Here is a 21,664-nt window from a genome sequence, read left to right on the forward strand (position 1 = left end):
ATGTTGAGGATTTTCTCATATATTAATTGGTCATTTGTATGTCTTCCTTGGACAAATGTCTACTCAAGTTCTTTGCTCATTTTAAAATTGGATTGTATTTTTTTTTTAGTTATTTATTTTTAAAGATTTTATTTATTTACTCATGAGAAACACAGAAAGAGGCAGAGACAGAGGCAGAGGGAGAAGCAGGTGCCATGCAGGGAGCCCAATGTGGGATCCTGGGACCATGGGATCACGACCTGAGCCGAAGGCAGATGCTCAACTGCTGAGCCACCCAGGCATCCCTGGATGTCTTTTTATTGTTGAGTTTTAGGAGTTCTTGATATGTTCTGGAGATTAGCCCCTTGCCAAATATATGATTTCCAAATATTTTCTCCCAGTTTATAGGTTGTCTTTACATGTGCTCGATAATGTATCTTGATGTAAAAAAGTTTTTAATTTAGATGAAGTTTTTTATCTATCTGTTTTATTTGCATGACTTTTAATAAAGCAAGAATTAAATTAAAGTCAAAATCTAACACTTAAATATGAAATTATTGGCCAAGTAAGAAACTACAGCTGTTATGGGTATTGCCTTACATAATCACTATAGGTATTACATATTATACCCAGCATTACAGATGCTTGCCCAATTAGTATTAGTATTGCCCAATACTATTATTCTGTGAAGAATAATAGTATTGATGATGACAATGAACAAGGACTATCTTTTGCCCAAAAAGAGAATGGAGCAGAGGGAGGCATGGTGAAAACAAGTAGAAAGCACCTAAAGAGATGGGTATTTTCTCTTTCTCCAGGAAAGGTCACTCTAAACACAGAAATATAAAAAGAAAACTATTCCCTTATTGCCCCTATGTGGAATAATGCAAAACATGTATTTTCTATATCAGTTGAGAACCCGGCTAAGTAATCCAACTCTACTGCAGCATTATAAAAATCATTCCTTCACCACAGTATAAGATTTAAATGCATCTGCACAAGGGTGCACACTATATAGAGGAGTAAAGTTGCTGCTACCCTGCAAACCACTTCTGGTCCTGACCCAAGTCCTACTGTAATATCAGTGGTCTGGATGGTTTTATCCAAATCAATCATATTTTAGAAATAAAGCATTTAAAAAGACAGGTCAAAGTGTCTCAGTAACCATATCTCCAACTCAATTTCATCTATTTAAATGTTATATTTGCCTTTTGCTAATAAGTCTTTATTTCACTCAAACTAAGAGATAAATCTTCTACACTGAGTATCTTCCTTGCCCAATTAGTCCAAAGGGAAAAAAAACCCTGAAATTATTAGTAAAGAAAAATGTAAGGACTAACACACTATTTAAATAAGTTTTTTAAGTATTTTTAAGGTTTAAAAAATGTTTAAAGTTTGTAATTCCTAGTAGGAAGACATCTGAATGAATACCCAAATGGCAAACCACTGCAGAATGTTTCAGTTGTATATGCCACAGAGGGGTATGAATTCTCTTCACAGTACACCAGCTTTCTTCATGAAACGGTCAGAAGTATACTGGTTTATATTATTGTGACATCCATTGGTGATCAAAGTTGTTTTTCCTTCAGGAAAGGCTTTATTTTTAAGGACATTACACATGACCTCTAAATTTGGCTAACAATTTACTGATCAGATTCATCACCTTTGGGTTACTCTGATATTGTGACATATTTGTTGGGTTCTGGGTCACATCCTGGAAGGCCACCACCACTTCTGGATCCTGCATAGCTTTAAGAACCTCTGGATCACTAAGAATTTCATTGACCCCAGGCATTCCTGCCACTCCAGGCATCTCCCTGCCATTTCAGGTATTCCCCTGGGAAAATTACCAGGCATTTTCCTGAGAAAGCCACCTAGGAAAGAGCCATACTGAGCTCCTGGTTGTCAGCTGACTTCTTGCTCCCTCTGGGCTCTCTGATGTTCTTCCAAAGCCTTTGCAACCCTTTCTATTCTTTTTTTGATCTTTCACTCCACATTTTTGCTCATACTTTCTCTGACACTCAGCAATTTTCTGGGCCCTCAGTTGAACTTCTTTCAGCATTGCACTAGCATCTTCGCCATAACCCAGTTTACCAGCAAGGGCAAGATCATGTGCTTTTTTCCCCCAATGGCCCAGAAGTCTGTGTGCTTTCCCTGGCCACTTCTAAAGGCTGAGCTGAATCAGGATTTCAATAGCTCTGTCACAGTCTCGAATGTGGCTTCTGTAATTTGGTGAAGACACTGGCCCTCTTGGCATACAGAATGGCCAAGTGAGGATTCAGTTTGATGGCAGTGTGAACAAGTCAATGGCTTTCTGTAGTTCACCATCATTTAGGGCATCCACAGCAGCCACTTTTTTTTTTTAATCATTTACCTGATCCATCATTTCCTCGGTTATCTGTACATTTTCATCTCCTGTTTCTTGAGGGGAATCAGTATCTGGTTCAATCAGACCTTCATTGTCAATTTCTAGATCACTGTCCTCAGTTGATGGTTCTTCTGTCTTTATGTTTTCCTTCTCCTTCTTACTATCTATTTTTTCTTCCTTGATACTGTCTTCTGATTTAGTTTTTTGAGCAGCAGGTAGCATTTTACCCCCCCCCCATACTCTCCACCCACCCCACAGCAAGGACATGTCTTTGGTGTGCAGAGCGCTCAGATCCGACTTACACATTTTCATAAAAGCTAGAAGCTCCCTAACTTTACAAGAGTCTATATGGTCCAGAGGTGTGGCAGGCCTTGCTAAGGTTGGGGCCTGATTCCAGGCATGGGTACTAGCTCAGAATGACCGTGTGGAAGGGGACAGCTGTTGTGAGGCAGAATAGACTAGAACCTCCCTGGCCATTGGATCCTCTTACCCAACAGTCTCCTGACCCCAGGTGCTTTGATGGTCAGTTCCTTCCCACAACCTCTGCCTCTGCCCCTGCACACTGCCTAAAACCTTCCAGAAGTGTGTCTGTAGGTTGCTTTTTAGTTTTGTTGGCTGTTTCTTTCACTGTGTAAAAGCTTTTTATTTTGATAAAGTCCCAATAGTTTTATTTTATTTTATTTTATTTTATTTTATTTTATTTTATTTTATTTTATTTTATTTCCTTTGCTTCATGTGACATATCTAGTAAGAAGTTGCTGTGGCTGAGTAACATCAAAGATGTTACTGTGTGCTCTTCTCTAGGATTTTGATGGTTTCCTGTGTCACATTTAAGTCTTTCACCGATTTTGAATTACTTTTGCATATGGTGTAAGACAGTGATCCAGTATCATCCTTCTGCATGTTGCTGTCCAGTTTTCCCAACACAATTGGTTGAAGAGATAATTTTTTTTCCTACTAGAAAGTTTTTCCTGCTTTGTCAAAGATTAGTTAACCATACAGTTGAGGGTCCATTTCTGGGTTCTCCATTCTGTTCCATTGATCTATGCGTCTATTTTTGTGCCAGTAACACACTGTCTTGATGACTACAATTTGTAGTAGGAATATAGCTTGAAGTCTGGAGTTGTGAGGCCTCCAGTTTTGCTTTTTATTTTCAACATTCTTTTGGCTATTCAGGGACTTTTTGGTTTCATAATATTTTTTTAATAATAAATTTATTTTTTATTGGTGTTCAATTTGCCAACATACAGAATAACACCCAGTGCTCATCCCGTCAAGTGCCCCCCTCAGTGCCCGTCACCCATGCACCCCCACCCCCCTCCCTGCTCCCCTTCCACCACCCCTAGTTCATTTCCCAGAGTTAGGAATCTTTATGTTCTGTCTCCCTTTCTGATGTTTCCTACCCATTTCTTCTCCCTTCCCTTCTATTCCCTTTCACTATTATTTATATTCCCCAAATAAATGAGACCATATAATGTTTGTCCTTCTCCGATTGACTTACTTCACTCAGCATAATACCCTCCAGTTCCATCCACGTCGAAGCAAATGGTGGGTATTTGTCGTTTCTAATGGCTGAGGAATATTCCATTGTATACATAAACCACATCTTCTTTATCCATTCATCTTTCGATGGACACTGAGGTTCCTTCCACAGTTTGGCTATTGTGGACATTGCTGCTAGAAACATCGGGGTGCAGGTGTATCTTTGGGGTAAATCCCCAGCAGTGCAATTGCTGGGTTGTAGGGCAAGTCTATTTGGTTCCATAATAATTATAAGATTACTTCTTCTGTGAAAAATGTTGGTGTTATTTTGATAGGGATTTCATTAAATGTGTAGATTGCTTTGGGTAGTATAGACATTTTAACAATATGTGTTCTTCCAATCCATGAGCATGCAATATATTTCCATTCCTTTGTGTCATCTTCAATTTCTTCATCAGTTTTTTATAGTTTTCAGAATAGAGATCTTTCACCTGTTTGGTAAGTTTTATTCCTAGATATCTTACATTTTTTATGGAATTTGTAAATGAGATTGATTTCTCTTTCTGCTGCTTCATTATTGACATATCAAAATGCAACAGATTTTTGTATGTTGATTTATATCCTGTGACTTTACTGAGTTCATGTATCAGTTCTAGCAAAATTTTGGGGGGAAACTTTGGGTTTTCTATATCATGTTATTTGCAAATAATGAAAGTTTGCCTTCTTCCTTGCCTATCTGGATGCCTTTTATTTCTTTTTGTTGTTTTATTGCTGAGGCTGGGACTTCTAGTACTGTGTTAAATAACTGGTGAGAGTGGACAACTGTCTTTTTCCCGACCTCAGAGGAAAAGTTCTCAGTTTTTCCCCATTGAGGATGATATTAGCTGTGGGGTTTTTTGATATATGGTCTTTCTTATGTTGAGGTATGTTCCTTCTATCCCTACTTTGTTGAGGGTTTTTATCATGAATGAATATTGTACTTTGTCAAATGTTTTTTCTGCATCTATTGATAGGATCATATGGTTCTTGTGCTTTCTTTTATTAACGTGGTGTATCATGTTGATTGATTTGAGAATATTGAACCACTCTTTCAGCCCAGGAATAAATCCCACCTGATCATGGTGAATGATCCTTTTAATGTACTGTTGGATTCAATTTACTAATACTTTGTTGGGAATTTTTCCATCCATGTTCATCAGGGATATTGGCCTATAATTCTCTCTTTAGTGGAGTAAATTTTCTGGTTTTAGACTTAGGGCAGTGCTGGCTTCCTAGAATGAGTTTGGAAGTTTTTGTTCCATTTCTATTTTTTGGAATAGTTTGAGAAAAATAGGTATAAACTCTTCTTTAAATGTTTGGCAGAATTTCCCTGTGAGGCCAACTGGCCCTGGACTTTTGTTTGTTGGGAAATTTTTGATTATTGATTCAAGTTCTTTGTTAGTTATCAGTCTGTTCAAGTTTTCTATTTTTTTCCTGTTTTCAGCTTAGGTAGTTTATATGTTTCTAGGAATTTGTCCATTTCTTCCAGATTGCCCAATTTGGCATTTAATTTTTCTTTTTTTTTTAATTTTTTTTTTTTTTATGATAGTCACACACAGAGAGAGAGAGGCAGAGACACAGGCAGAGGGAGAAGCAGGCTCCATGCACCGAGAGCCCGACGTGGGATTCGATCCCGGGTCTCCAGGATCGCGCCCTGGGCCAAAGGCAGGCGCCAAACCGCTGTGCCACCCAGGGATCCCTAATTTTTCATATTCTCTTATAACTTTTAAAATTTCTGTGGTGTTGGTTGTTATTTCTCCTTTCTCATTTGTGATTTTATTTGAGTCCTTTCTCTTTTCTTTTTGATATATATGGCTAGGTGGTTATCAATTTTATTTTTTTTTTCAAATAAACAGCTCCTGGTGTCATTGATGTATTCTACTGATTTTTTAGTTTCTATATAATTTATTTCTACTCTTATCTTTTTTATTTCCCTTCTTCTGCTGGCTTTAAGCTTCATGTTATTCTTTTTTTCCTATTTAAGTTTAAGTTTAAGATTAGGTTTAAGATTAAGATTAAGATTAGGTTGGTTGATGGGGTGGTGGAAAGGGAGGTGGGTGGGGGCTGACTGGGTGACAGACACTGAGTGGGGCACTTGATGGGATGAGCACTGGGTGTTATGCTATAGGTTGAACTATAAATTGAACTCCAATTAAAAAAAATATGTAAAAAAAAAAACTACTGAAAAAAAATAAAAAAAGATTAGGTTGGTTGTTTGAGATTTTTCTTGCTTCTTGAAGTAGGCCTATATTACTATATACTTCCCTCCTAGGACCACATTTGCTGCATCCCAAAGGATTGGACTGTCCTGTTTTCATTTTAATTTGTTTCCATGTATTTTTAAATTTCTTCTTTGATTTCCTGGTTGATCCATTCATTCTTCAGTAGCAAGTTGTTTAGCCTCCATGTATTTGTGGTCTTTCCAAATTTTTTCTTGTGGTTGACTGCAAGCTTCATGGTCTGATTAGAAAATATGCATGGTATGATCTCAATCTCTTTGTACTTGTTGAGATCTGATTTGTGACCCAGTACATGATTTATTCTGGAGGATTCCCGTAGTCCACTAGAAAAAAAAAAAATGTGTCTTCTGCTGCTTTAGGATGAAATGTTCTGAATATATCTGTTAAGTTCATCTAGTCCAGTCTCATTCAAAGCCATCGTTTTCTTGTTGATTTTCTGCTTAGATGATCTTTCCATTGCTATAAGTGGGATGTTCAAGTCCCCTACTATTATTATATTCTTATCAATTAGTTCCTTTATGTTTGTTAGTAATTATTTTATATATTTGGGTGCTTTCAACTTGAGTATATAAATATTTACAACTATTAGATCTTCTTGTTGGATAGACCTCTTTACTGTGATAGAGTGTCCTTCTTCATCTCTTATCTTTGGTTTATTTATTTATTTTTTTAATTATCTTTTTCTTTTTTTTTCTTTTTTTTTAAATTTTTATTTATTTATGATAGTCACACAGAGAGAGAGAAAGAGGCAGAGACACAGGCAGAGGGAGAAGCAGGCTCCATGCACTGGGAGCCCGATGTGGGACTCGATCCCGGGTCTCCAGGATCGTGCCCTGGGCCAAAGGCAGGCGCTAAACCGCTGCGCCACCCAGGTATCCCCTTATCTTTGGTTTAAAATCTAATTCATCTTTTATAAGTATTGCTACTCCAACTTCCTTTTGACTTAAAAAGGGACTTTAAAAAAAAAAAAAAGGGACTTTAGATTTACAAAAAGAACAGTAGGTAAAGAATATTTAAGCTAAAGACACAAGCTTGAGTGTTTGCGTAGCTTGGAGACAGGGGATGGAGATTACCAATGTTGATAAAGCCACACACCTTTATTCTTGTTTTTTTCAGTTTGGCATTGTGTTGATCATTTTTCTATTTTTAAACATTTGTTAAGATATAATTCCCATCCTATTAAATTTACTCACTTAAAAATGTACAAGTTAATGCTTTTTAGTATATCCAAAGGGTTGTGCAACTATCACTAAAAACAAAGTTTAGAACTTATCCCCCAAAGGATTGCCATACCCATTAACAACAACTACACATTCCTCCCATAATTCCTTTTCACACCTAGCCCTAGGCAACCACAAGTATACTGTTTGTCTCCATGGTTTTCCCTATTTTGAATATTTTCTATAAATGAAATTTTGAAATTATGTAATCTTTTGTGACTCGCTTCTTTCACTTAGCATGTTTTCAAGGTTCATCATGCTGTGACATGCATCATTTGATTCCTTTTTATTGCTAATAATTCATTCATAGTTAATGTTATGATTGATTTGGTTATATTTGCACCTGCCATTTTGCTCTTTATTTTCTGTTTCTTGTTTTAGTTATTTCTCTATTCCTCCACATATTGCTTTCTTTTGTATTAATGGAATATTTATAATATTTTGATACCTCTAATGATTTGTTAAATATATTTTTTACTTTTCCTAGTGATTACACAAGAGCTTACAATATATATCTTATCAAAATCTATTGTAGAGTCACACTTTTACTGGAACTCTTGTTTGTTCATGTGGTTTTTATTTATTATCTGGTTTTCCTTGGTTTCAGCCTGGAAAACTTCTTTCAGTATACCGTATGAATCAGGAATATGTAGCAACAATTTTATAAGATTTTGTTTTTCTGGCAATGTCTTTGTTTTGTCTTCCTTTTGGAAAGATACTTATTTTTGGATATAAGATCCTTCACTGACAATTTTTTTACATTTAGCCCTTTAAATGTGTTTCAAATATGAAGTCAGTTGTTAATCTTATTGGGGTTCCTTTGTGCATGATGAACCACATATCTCTTAGTGTTTTAAGATTTTCCCTAACTCTGGCTTTTGAAATTTTTACTGTGATATGAATCTCTTTGACGATTCATCCTGCTTGAAAGTCATTGTGTTTTTTGGATATGTAGATTAATGTTTTTCATCTAATTTGGGAAGTTTTCAGCCATTACTTTCTTAAACATTTCTTTCTCTCCTTTTATCTTTTTTTTGTTAATCCCATTGTGCATATGATGCTATGTTTAATCATGTCCCACTTTTCCTTAGGGTTCTATTCATTTTCCTCTTTCTTTTTCCTTTCTATTCTTCAGATTGCATAATATATCTTCAAGTTTGTTGATTATTCTCTCCTGTCAGTTCTAATCTATTGTTGAGCCCTTCTCTTGTTTTTAAAATTCTGGTTATAATACCTATCAACTCCAGAATCTCCTTTGGATATAGATGTAGATGTAGGTGTAGATATAGATATAAATGTAGATTTTTTTTTCCTGTCTCTACATTGATGTTCTACATTTGGTGAGACAATGTCATTATACTTTCCCTTAAATCGTTAGATGTGGTTTTTGTACATTCTTTTCACTTATTTATGGTATCTTCTCTGAGTTCTCTGTCTGTTAAGTTAGATATTTGTTTCCCCCCTCCATGCTACATTTTTTTGCTTTCTTTCATTCCTGTGTATTGGGCATGATTTCCCATTTTTTGATAAGTCTTATATTTTTCATGAAAATTGGCCATTTTAAAAAATATATTGCAGTAACTCTGAATAATGATTCCCTAGCCCCTCCTTGGGATTGATATTATTTTTTGCTTGGTCATGTATTTATTGTTTAGTGGCTTGGCTGAACTAACTCTCTGAAGCTTATTTCCCCCACTGTATACAGACTCTGATGTCCCTATTCATATATTGTTCCTTGTTTTCATCTTTTAGGCTGGCTACCTATGTGTTGCCTCTGGGTCAGCATAAAGTAGTTGTTAGTGAAAGGTTGCCCTTGAGTCCCCTAGCTATTTATTTCTTACCTTTTAATGTTAGATGCATATGGCTTTGAGGCTGTTATCCTATTTTATTTACATTTCTGCCCCATATACAACCAGGAAATGGTAGCTTGGAGTTTTCTCTTTAATTTCTTCAGAAAGGGCAGCCTAGGGCATGTATGCAGTTTTACAGACTATTGAAAATGAGTGTGATTATTTTTTAAAGTCTGCCTTCCTAGAAATTTCCACTGGATAAGAATAACTTACTATTTAACCAGTGTTTGGTCAGTGGTTATAGACTTAACCTTTGGCCAAACAGTGAGGCTTCACCCTCGTTGATGGATCTGTGTGTTAGTTGGGGAATGCTTGCAAGCCTACTTCATTATGTTCTGATCACTCCTAAGTAGATGAAGCCTCACACAAGTGCAGTGTTTCCAATCCCAAAGGTTGTTTGTGATCCTAGGAGGCCTCTTCTTTGCTATGTCTTTTCCTGGTGCTCTCTATTAAATTAGCTGCCCCCCATTTTATATGTTGCTGTCAGAGTCATTTCTGGGAGAGTTAATTTTCTTCCACTTCTTCTTGTCCATTGCTTGACAAGGCTTCTATTGTTTAAGCATGGAATTCTTTATATGATGATCCAAATAAAGTCAGTCCTCTCAGGCATGCTTCTCACCTTTGGGCACAATCCCTAAGCTACTAAACCAGAGCTAGTATGAATAGTGGACCTGACAAGCTTCAGCATCCACAGCCTGTCATGTCTCAGGAGATATTTCACCATATGAGTAAAGACTATGAAGGAGAAAATAAGTCTTAGTCCTTTGTTCTTTGCCCTCCAGAATAGAGCTTCTGCAACACAAGATTGGGGAAGGGAGTGAGGGGGATGAGAAAAACCAGTGGTCTGCATCTCTTGTGTTGAAATCATGTAGCCCTAGACTGGGAGCCCCTGTCTTCTCAGCTGTACCCATTGGTTTCCATGAAGTGGGGACAAAATTTGGGTATCTCAAATACCACTGACTCCTGGTATTTTAATGAGATATAGTTGATTTTGTTGAGTAAGTGTGTTTCTATGTTATATGTGCTTTTTAGAAAATTTCCAGAACTTTAAAGAAAAAATTTTTTTAATGATTTGTACCAGATAAATTATTGTTTTGCTTGGCACAGGTTCTGCAGACCTTGCTCCTCCACTCTGGAGCTCCAACCCTCAGTAGGTTTCTAATGTATAGTCAAATAAAATTATTCTTTTTAAAAATATTTTATTTATTTATTCATGAGAGCCACAGAGAGAGAGGCAGAAAAATGGGCAGCTGGAGAAGCAGGCTCCCTGCAGGGAGCCCAATGCAGGGCTCAATCCCAGGACTCTGGGATCACAACCTGAGTCAAAGGCAGATGCTCAACTGCTGAGCCACCCAGGTGTCCCTAAATTGTTCTGATTAATAATTATTTTCCTTCAATATCTAATTCCTGAATCATTTTGCCCTTTCTGACCTCACTGAGGACACGGTCATGAATTTGGTAGACACTTATTTCTTGAGGTTTCCTATCTTGGACAGATTGCCCCAACCTCTCTACTTCTATTCTACCTATTACTTAGATTTTAGTTTTAGTTTTTAGTTTAGATTTTAGTTTTTCCAATTTCTTCACATATTTGTTAATCTTTTCTCTGATTCCCTAATATAGCCATAAGGGTAATGTGAAGATACATGCTTTTGCTGTTTGTGACTTAAAGGATCATTATGTCCCCTGTCAAAGGAGACCTATATCAGTTGTTGTTAAGATGACCATCTTCCTCTTATCTGGAGAGGTTATAACTAGGGCATTTCAGATTCTACAAAAAGGGTAAATATCACCCTAATTGCAGTTCAGTTAACTTAGCATTTAAATTGGTAATCATTTATTAAGATGCTAAATTTCTTGTGAAAACAGATAAAATTTTCAGTAATTTTGCTTGGATAAAAGTTTTATGCCCAATATTTTTAGAAAAACTTATCTGGTTATTCTTGTGACTTAAAATTTCTTGTCAACTGGAAACATCCTTAAGACTGAACAAAATTGGGATCCCTGGGTGGCGCAGTGGTTTGGCGCCTACCTTTGGCCCAGGGCGCGATCCCGCAGACCCGGGATTGAATTCCACGTCAGGCTCCCGGTGCATGGAGCCTGCTTCTCCCTCTGCCTGTGTCTCTGCCTCTCTATCTCTCTGCGTGTGACTATCATAAATAAATAAAATTTAAAAAAAAAGACTGAACAAAATTAATAATAATGTTCACATAATAATTAACTTTCACAACTGTTCAAATATTTTCTCCAAAATAGCTTAATGATGCATATATTTTGCATTTTTGATGAAAAAAATTAAAGCATAGATCACTGTTCAACTTTGCATATTGGTAGCACAAGTCTGTCTGAAGCTTGTCTTCAAAGCCTATACTCTGAAGTATATTCTAAAGTGATTGCTGTAGGGATCCCTGGGTGGCGCAGCGGTTTGGCGCCTGCCTTTGGCCCAGGGCGTGATCCTGGAGACCCGGGATCGAATCCCACATCAGGCTCCCGGTGCATGGAGCCTGCTTCTCCCTCTGCCTGTGTCTCTGCCTCTCTCTCTCTCTCTCTCTCTCTGTGACTATCATAAATAAATAAAAAAAAATAAAAATTAAAAAATAAAGTGATTGCTGTAAATGGAACATGCCCTCAACACTTCTGTGTATCTGGGAAATAGAAAACAAAGACCATGTGCAAAGACACAAAGGAATAGGCAATGCACTGCTTTGCAACAATCTGCTTATAGACAGGAGCCCTTGAAGCCTAAGCAAGGCATCAGATTCCTTCCAAGAAGATCTTGTATATTATCACCAGTCTATGGAAACTAATTCTTTTGGGAAAGGTTCAATCATCTAAACTCATAATGAAGTAATGAATTAATTCAAAGATTTATATCATGAGTCATCATCACTTCTCTCCCTATTATCCTTTGTCCCTGCTCTCTTCACCTGGACAACGTGTTCTCTTTCACATTTCACTTAGGACTCTCTCACTAGTAAGTCAGCTGTTCTGCTCTGTAATTTCACCCTCATGGTGCTGATCCCATGGTAGATTTGCTACCATTTCCATGCTTCTGTGGGATTGCAAGGTCTGCTAGGAGAACCTCTGGAAGTTATCCCATAACATCTACAAATTTATTCAATATAATCATGAATAAAAATATCCTCTCCTATTATTAACTCCTGAAGATAACTGTGATCTTAGAGTTTTCATATCTCTGTAGAAACACTTGCAACTTGTTATCCTTCCCTCTTATTTTCTAATTTTCTTCTTACCTTCCCCTGATTTTATATCTTAGTAATAAGATTATTTGACTTTCTATTGTTGAGAGTACCTCTTTGTTTAAAAATAGTAATAATGTATACATGACAGACTTTTTGGACCATCCAGCTCAGCAATCTAGATTGCCTAGAATATGAACTTAGATTTTTATTGATGAATATAGATTTTTTTCTCTTTTACCATATTATAGTTTTAAAGATTTTTTTAGAATTCAATTTGGAAAACCCTTTCTCCTTTTATCTTATTAATAAACCCTCATCTTTGTTTTTCAGTCCAATATATACATTTATTAATGGCAATAATGTGAAAAGTACTTTGGTTGGTGATGCTGGTAATTAAAAGGCAAATAGGACATGCATATGTTCTCTAGGACCTTACTATCACAGGGGAGCCAGACAAAAATAAATCACACAACACACACACGGCAAGCTGTTATAAGTATTCTGAAAGACATTCCTCAGTAAAACAAGGTGCCCTGTGTTCTAACATTAAAGTCTGTGACTTTAATGATCCCATGCACAGTACATGATAGGAAAATTTTTTTTACTCTAGGCAGATATTTCCTGAAAATATCATGATTTTAGGAAGGAAAGCATGGAATACTTACTGAAAAGAAGAATGGCAAAGTAGGCAAAATGTTTTGGAGAGTGGAAAAGAAGAATTATTTATTTTTTTGTTTTGTTTTGTTTTTTGCTTTGGTCACAAAAGGTTGTTCATCCTTTGTAGAGGAACTGCATTTCCTTGACCATATACTACAAAGAATGTTCCCCAAACAGTGATATTTATCTATATGCTTGTGGCCAAAACAATGTAAATCTATATTTCCTTTTTTGTTGTAGAATTCATTATTTGATAATAAACTCCTATGCTCTTTGTTGCTTCAATTCACCAGTGTTTTCACTGAGCTTTCAACCTAAATGTTATTTGAACTTGGGTAAATTCGAAATTGATGCCAGGCTTCAGTTCAGCTTATTTCCCTAATAGCCTACTCCTCCATCTCTTCTGGGATCATCCACCAAAACACTTGTAAAGAAGGGTTTCTCAGCTTTACTTGAATGATTCAGAGTCAGTCTTCTGCTCCGTGCTCTGGAAATATTAAAATCCATCTCAGCCGTTTCTTCAATATATGCACTATTCTCAACTGGAATTTCCAGTAAACATAAATTGAGTCTTTCAACGTAAAAAACAAAACAGAACAGAACTAAGTTTGAATGTTACAGGCAGAAACATTTTTTTTTATTGCTCTTGGGTTTCTTGGTTATCAGTTTAGTGTTTTAAAATTATATACAGTCTGCTTCTCAGAAATCAAGGCACTATTTTCTTCTTAATATTACATTTTTTGGCACACAAAACAGAGTTGAAGTTTGATTTTCTCTTTTCTACATTTAAACTCATGGTCCTTTAGTTCAGCTTCTTTGTCTAGCTGGATCCTAAATGTATTAGTACAGTATTATTTCCAAGAAATAGGAATTCTCAATTTCTCCCACTTTTTAAGGATTACATATTTAGCTTTGAGATTTCTACTTCCTTAAATCAGAAAAATGTTTCACTCCCACTAGAGTAATGACTCAGTAAGTTGTTTTTTTGTGGTTGTTATAACCCAAAATTGAAAGACTATAGAAAATCCCAGATTAAATGTCTCTATCAGTGAGCATGTAGCTATATCTTGAACCTGCTAGCCTTAGGAAGTTCTCAGACAGTGTTTCACTTTGAGAAACTGCTCTTTGATTCATATGTTGTGTCGTAGTTACTTCTTTAATTTCGAATAAGTTAAAATTTCCTTTCAATTTATTGGTTATGTTATAGATACTGGCTTCAGACATACTACAACCTGTAATATAAATAGAAGACTTATTTCACAGAGGCCTGTAGCTCATATTTGTATTAAATAGAAGCTAAGTTCATCAAAAGTGCACATCATTAACAGAGAAGAGAACTATCCAATTATATTTTAATAAAACTACTCAAAAGGTAGAATACATGCTTAAAATTTATTGTTATTTTATTTCTTCCTACCTCTGCCTCACCCCATGTTTCACTGTGTTGCTCATGCTTTAATACAAAAATAATGAGCTCACCATATTATGTGCACTTCCTAAATCTATGGATTTTTCTAGACTGACATAGCACTGCTATCTTTAACCCAGGTGACAAGAGGTTTGAGGAAAGAAAGAAAATACACCCTGAGGTTTAATGGTGAGGAGGGTCTTTCATGTTTGAATCTTTGCTATTATCTATAACGAATGCAATTTATACCATTAAATTCTAATTCTTCCTTTAAGTGAAGCATGATACCAAAAAACTATTTTTAAAGAAATATTGCAAACCAGTTAGCAACATGTTAAAGGAACCCATCACTTTAAGCACTTGAGAGTGCTGAGTGATACCCTTTCTTGTCTTGTGAAGCATGGATAATATACAGAATGCTGACAAGAAATTCTGCCAATCTGGTACCTCCAGATGGTTGGGAGATAGGAATTTATCAATCAGATTGCTACCTTTACCAAACACATCATACAGTGCTGGTCATTTTTCTCCTTATAATATGCCTCATTAAGTAAAAGATTTTAAAGATGCTTGAATAAAATTGTGCATAAGATGGTATCCAGGTGTCCTGAATAACTTGACTCAGCTTCCCCATGAATAGGACTTACATTTGCAGATTCTCTCGGCCTTTGGACATTTTAGTTCTCTGAAACTTTAAGACATTATCTAGTGCTTAGGAAAAGTTAAGGGCACCATATCACTTTAGGAATATTAAATTCATCTTCTCATACAACCCTTTGACATTTTTATGCCCTCAAATCAGATATAGGCATCCATATACATGGTTAGGTTTTGCATATATGGAATTTGAGAGTTTTTGTTGACAAGTTGAAGTAAGTTTTAAGATTTCAAATAAATAAATATAATGCAGCCATAGTATATAATCACATTACTATCATTGCCCAACTACCAAATAATTGACATAAATTCAAGTGACAGTCACATAAAGTTTCTATTTGTAGCTTAACATACCATGTGCCTTCATTCAATAGGAGATGGATGAAAATGAAGCTGAACTTGGAAAGAAATATTATGGCTATTAAATTTCATCATGGAATGTACAAGAACTGACCATCACACATCAAGCTGAACTACATATTGAACTTTCTTCTCAATCTAGTTCTACAAGCTTTGAATTCAGTTTTCCAAAAACCTTGATTAAATCACTAATGAACATATTGGACTCACCAATACATTTTCCTGACACTTCCTGGTCAGTTTAAGGGAGACCACTAGGGAATGGTAGAGCATCTTAGGGTGAATGACAGAGGGAAGCAATTGTCAAGTGTAAGCCTAAGGGGATAAATAAAAAAAGATGTTGCTACAACACAGACCAAGACCTATCAGGTGGGGACCCCAGCAGGATGTGGCCTGTCAAAAGGAAATACAACCACCACCAATCCATGGTCAGGAGGAAGAGATCCAGGAAACTGAAAACAATGTCTCTTTCTTATTCCAAACATCTGCTTAGGTCTCTTATTGACTGGACACAACCTGAAGTCTTAGAATAAGGAAGTGTTGGGTCAGTCTCTCAGGTTATGGAGCATGGTAGGGACATGTGAAAAATAAATTTGGCATTAGAAAGTTGCTAAAAGAGTAAATCCCAAAATTCCTCATCACAAGAAAAGGAATTGCTTTAGCTATGTGAGGTGATGGAAATTAGGTAAACTTATGTGGTGATTACCACATAATGATTATTTCACAATGTATACATATGTCAAGTTATTATGCTGTATTCCTTAAACTTATACAGTGTTGTATGCCTATCATTTATCAATAAAACTGGAAGTGAATAAAAATAAAGTAAAAGTAGATTTGATGTGACAAACAGGGAATAATATCTGGATTCAGGAACTGTGCTGATTCACAATCCCAGGTGTGGTTGGCATACTTCTTTCACATTATAGTCATAAGAGTAAAATTTGTCTGGCTTGTTTATTATTATTTAAAGAAATTTCATTTATGAAAAGCAAAAATGACCTCTGTTCTCCAGGGCACACATTCTGGAAGCAAAAATAAGATTACATTAATAGCTTCAAAATAGATTTTTTACAGCCCACTTAAATATCCATTTTCCTTTTCCATTGAAGTACCTCCCACTTCATGATTTATGATAGTTCAGCAGGGCCTGGACTAGGCTGAGGCAAATGGGACACTCATATCAGATGTAAAATTAAGAGAAGAGCAAAATCTCAATAATCAAGATGATTAATATCTTAGAGCAGTACCTTAGAATAATATTTTAAAAACAAAATTATGCAGGAATCCATAATGAATAGTGCAGGAATCCATAATGAACAAATTATCACAATTTTAAATGAGGATAATACCCAACCCCACTCTTGAACAATGCTGCCTCACTTGTTTTACCCTAATTCTTGTCCATTGCCACAAACATTTCTCTTCATGTCTACCCTAAACTGCATTATAATGGCAAAATTTTAAGTGAAACCAAAACAAATATGTAATGCAAAGGAGTACAAGAAAAGTTGTCAATTAACTAGAAGATATATAGTGGATGAGATTAATTTTAAAGAAAAATAAAACATTAAAATAAAAAATAAAAACATTAAATTAGAGTCCAATACACTAAAAGTAAGATTTATGAGCAGAGACCCAGAAATGCTCAAAGCTGAGTCAACAAATGTAAAGTCAAAAAATCTTCAAGTGTAAAACAATCACATGTAGTAAAAAAAAAAAAAAAAAAAAAAAAAAAAAAAGACTTAAAAGTCAACAAATTTAAGAGCAAGGGAGATCTCACATAGAAGAGGATATGCCAAACAGTTTAGAATTTTCCCTAATGTATTTTAAACTAATTTAACTTAATTTTATTTCACTCTTTTATAGATTTAAATATTTTCATAGTTAAAAATTCAAATAATGGAAAAGACCATATGATGAAAACTTAATAAAGCCAAGTTATGAGAGAGAAGAATGAGGGTATAAAAAGGGAATAAGCAACACTACATAAACAATAGAATAATTCAAGGAAGGAAATCTTAATTTGATAGATTCCAGGAGATATTACAGAAATAAAATGTAAGAACAGGACACAATGGAAAGGAGCAAACAGAAATTAGACAGAACATCTTAGAAATTAACATTATAGAGGCACCTGTGTGGCTCAGTGGTTGAGAGTCTGCCTTTGGCTCAGACTTGTAATCCTGGGGTCCTGGGATGGAGTCCCACATCAGGCTCCCATCAAGGAGCTGCTTCTCCCTCTGCCTATGTCTTTGCCTCTCTCTGTGTCTCTCATGATTAAATAAATAAAATATTTAAAAAGGAGAGAGATAAATTAACATTATAATTGTCAAAATACTTTAAAATATTTAACACAGAGGTTGAATAGATATACTTTTTATAGCTGACAACTAAACTCATTTGAAGGTAAATTCAGTTTTATTACAGGAATCCAGATTAAAAAGGCAATAAGTACTTGTTAGTGTACTTTAAACTATTTGCTGTGTAAAAGAACTTTACATGTCTTTAATAAAAGTAAGTCAGCACTTCTGGGAAGCTCTTGTCTAACCAAAGATTCAAGAACCCAACCTTCTTACACCTTCATTTCACCATCTCATGACTTCCAAGTTGCACTGCCATTTGTTAGCTTTCAGGTGAAGGAAAGAGAGAACATGACATAAACCACTTGTTATCTACATCAACATGTACTGAAAGGACACAGATGACTTTATTTTAACTTCCCATTGGCCAGACTATTCAAACACACAGGGGCACTGGGAAATGATGTTTTACTGAGTTTCAATGGGAAATGACATGATTTAGTGACCAAATGGCCTTATATCCACCACAGAGGGAAATAAGTAACCTCATAGAGGAATGTAGAGGTTTGGAGAAAATATCCAAGTAGACTGTCATCCTTTAGTAAGAATTCTAAATGGAGAGAAACAGGCATAAATGAAAAGGAAAAATAATGAATTAAAAGAGAAGTGTTCTGGAATGAAGAAATAATTATATAATGAGGTGACATATTGAGTGGAAAACAGGATTAATGAAATATTGTTCCCATATACATGCATTGAAAATCCATAACCTCAGAAACAAAGGGAATATTATAAAACCTCCCAAAGAGCAACAGAAAGTTATTCATAAAGAAGACAACTATCCACCTTCTCAACAATATTGAATACAAAAAAATGAAAAATATCCTCAAATTATGAAGGAGAAGAATCACTTTTGAACTTTCTATCCCCAATCAAAGGTGGGAACAAAGTAAAGAACATGAAAGACGCTAGGACTCTCATGATCAAAACACTTTATAAAACACATTCATCAGGATGTTGCTTCAGCAAAATTAAAAGTAACATAAGGAATGACATGCGCTAAAATAAACAATGGCAATTGATCATGATACATAACAGGAAAGCTAGAAAAAAACCCCTGTAACTTAGCATACTGAAATACAAGTACAATTCAAGTTGATAATTTAAAAATTTATAGGATCTAAGGTTAATTTTCTTCTATGTGATTTCAGCTATAGGGTCCCATTGTTTTATTAATGAGCTACAGGTGCACATAATCATATTATGAATTCTACTATTTTTATTTTTAAAATCATAATATAGACAAATCACAAAGAATTCAGTGTTATTTAACAGAACAAAATGTATATGCTATAAACCTTATTAATGTAAAATACAATATTTATAATAATTAGAATAAGGATGTGAGGTGGAAGAAACAATAAGACCTTTAACCCCTTCTCTTTTATAGCAGGAAATTAGTAGGTGCTTTCAAAGTTTAATTAATGAAGAAATGGGAATTAAGGTTTAGTATTTAAACCTAAAATGTCAACCTTTGCAAGAAACACAAAGAACAATAATATATTCAAAATTATTGAGGGTGGAGGGTGGATGGGAACAAAGTTTGGAAATGGGAAGTAATGTATGAACCAATTTTCTAAAACACAGAAATAATAGAACTTGTCTAGAAAACAAGAATCAAAAATGGTAGTACACATGTATTACACAATGTAAAAATGATAACCAAGGAAACTAACCAGAAATTTTTATTTACTTTTTTCTCTAGGAAATGGGATTAAAGAAGAGACTTATTTGTTATTATATTACCGTCACCACAGTTGGCATTTTTTTCATTGTGAAAATATCTCATTTTTATACCTACAGCATAAAAATGATATAAATATTATCCCCAAATAGTGTTGTTAGTTCTCAGGGATTATTTTATATATAATTCACACAGATTCTGTAATTTTTTTCCTAAGAAGACATATGCTCCACTTATAATTTTTTGTGGCCTGGGAACATTCATTAATGTTTATTTTTAGCCTTATGACACTTTCTAAAGATAGATGCTATAAATTAGATGGTACTCATGGAAATGAATGTCCATTATTCCCAATTGTTTATCCTTTGAGAATGCAATTAGAAGAAATTTGTAGGCTGATGTCATGAAAGTTAAAAGTAGAACTTAAAGACAAGTGAAGCAAATGACTGGAATCTTAAGGTAGAGTGTGAAAAAGTACAGAAAGCTAATGCATAAAGAGGAAGAATTTGAAAGTCAATGAAGATGGAGTTTGGAGAAGTGTGGAGAAGATCCAGGTAAGTGCTTTGCCTCAATATCATTGGGTTGCAAATTGATACTTTCTATTCAGACTTAAGAACCAAGGTCAACTTCTATTTCTGGGCTGATAATAAAAAGTCATTTAAAAAAATAAGTAAGTATATAAAAACACCCATGTCAAGAGGTTGTGATTTTTACATTTTTTTGAAGACTATAAACAGCACACATGTGTCGTCATGATTGTATCCTTTTGCGATTTCAGTTTTGATTTCATCTTTGTGTTTCATTAGGTTGGTGTGTTGAGGTTTTCTTTAAGGTTTCCATAGGAATGATTTTCTAAATTCCTCATGAGTGGTTAAACAGAGGCTTTTACTGGAGTATAAAGCTTTCACATATATTCATTTATTCAAACTGATTGTTTTCTCTGGGCAATCTGCATCTCAATTTCATGATCTATATAAAATGCTATGAGTAAGTACTTTCTGTCAATTTTTTCTTACAACATCTGAGTTATCCATTTAAATTGATTTATACTGTGATGCCCATGGATGGGTTCAAATTGTGTATTTTACCTTTATTATCTTATACTATCTTTCTCTTGTTTAATATTTTAGACCTGAAATCAAGTTTATTGGCTATTTTTATTGCATTCCAACTATTTTATTAACTTAAATTTAGCAATTGTTTTTCTATTCTTTGAATTTTGAAAAATCCTGTATTCAACATACAGGTTGGGTTTAAAAATTTGAGAAAATCTGGTTATTTTAAGATGTACAAACATTCTATTTATATTTTATAATTGCCTTTATTCCTTCCTTTCAAATCCTTTTTATACCTTTTTTGTTTTATGCTTCCATGATTTATCGTATAAATTTTCTTCCAGTTATTTTGTAGTACTTTATATTTGAATAAGCATATTCCTCTGCTAATTTGGAAGTAATGGATTCCTATAAGAGCTTCTAGTAGTTACTGTTGTAAACTGGAGTGGACTCTACTCATCCAGCTCTTGTCTTAGTTGTCCGAATACATGGACTACTAAGATATACTAGGAGAACAGAGAAAATTAGCACAATCATATCAGTCCCACTTCCTCTCTCTATTTTCTTTTATTGAAGTAGACACAATGTTGTGTACAACATAGTGATTAGACAGGTCTATATGTTACGCTGTGCTTGCTACAAGTGTAGCCACCATCTGTCATCATACAGCACTATTATAATACTGTGGATTTTATTCCTTACGTTGTACCTTTCATCCCTTTGACTTATTCATTCTATAAATGGAAGCCTATTATCTGCCACCCCCTTTCACACATTTTTCCCATCTACCACTTCTTTCCTCTCTGCCAATCACCAGTTTGTTCTCTGTATTTATGGGTCTGTTTCTTCTTTTTCTGTTTGTTTAATTTTTTAGATTCCATATATAAGTGAATTCATATGGTATTTGTCTTTATCTGATTTATTTCATTTTGCATAATACTTTCTACATCCACTATGTTGTTGCAGATAGCAAGATTTCATTCTTTTTTATGGCTGAGTAAGTCTATCTATAGCCTATATAGACTATACATATATATATGTGTGTGTGTGTGTGTGTGTGTGTGTGTGTGTGTGTGTGTATAAAGTGACTTTCTTATCC

General features: G+C 34.9%; 1 pseudogene; it reads right to left on the bottom strand.

Moving 5' to 3' along the window:
* Positions 1 to 1,591: 1,591 nt before the first annotated feature.
* Positions 1,592 to 3,250, bottom strand: LOC112668885 (hsc70-interacting protein-like; annotated as a pseudogene).
* Positions 3,251 to 21,664: the final 18,414 nt, after the last annotated feature.

The sequence above is a fragment of the Canis lupus genome, chromosome 23 (assembly GCF_003254725.2).
Source record: "Canis lupus dingo isolate Sandy chromosome 23, ASM325472v2, whole genome shotgun sequence".
Lineage (NCBI taxonomy): Eukaryota > Metazoa > Chordata > Mammalia > Carnivora > Canidae > Canis > Canis lupus.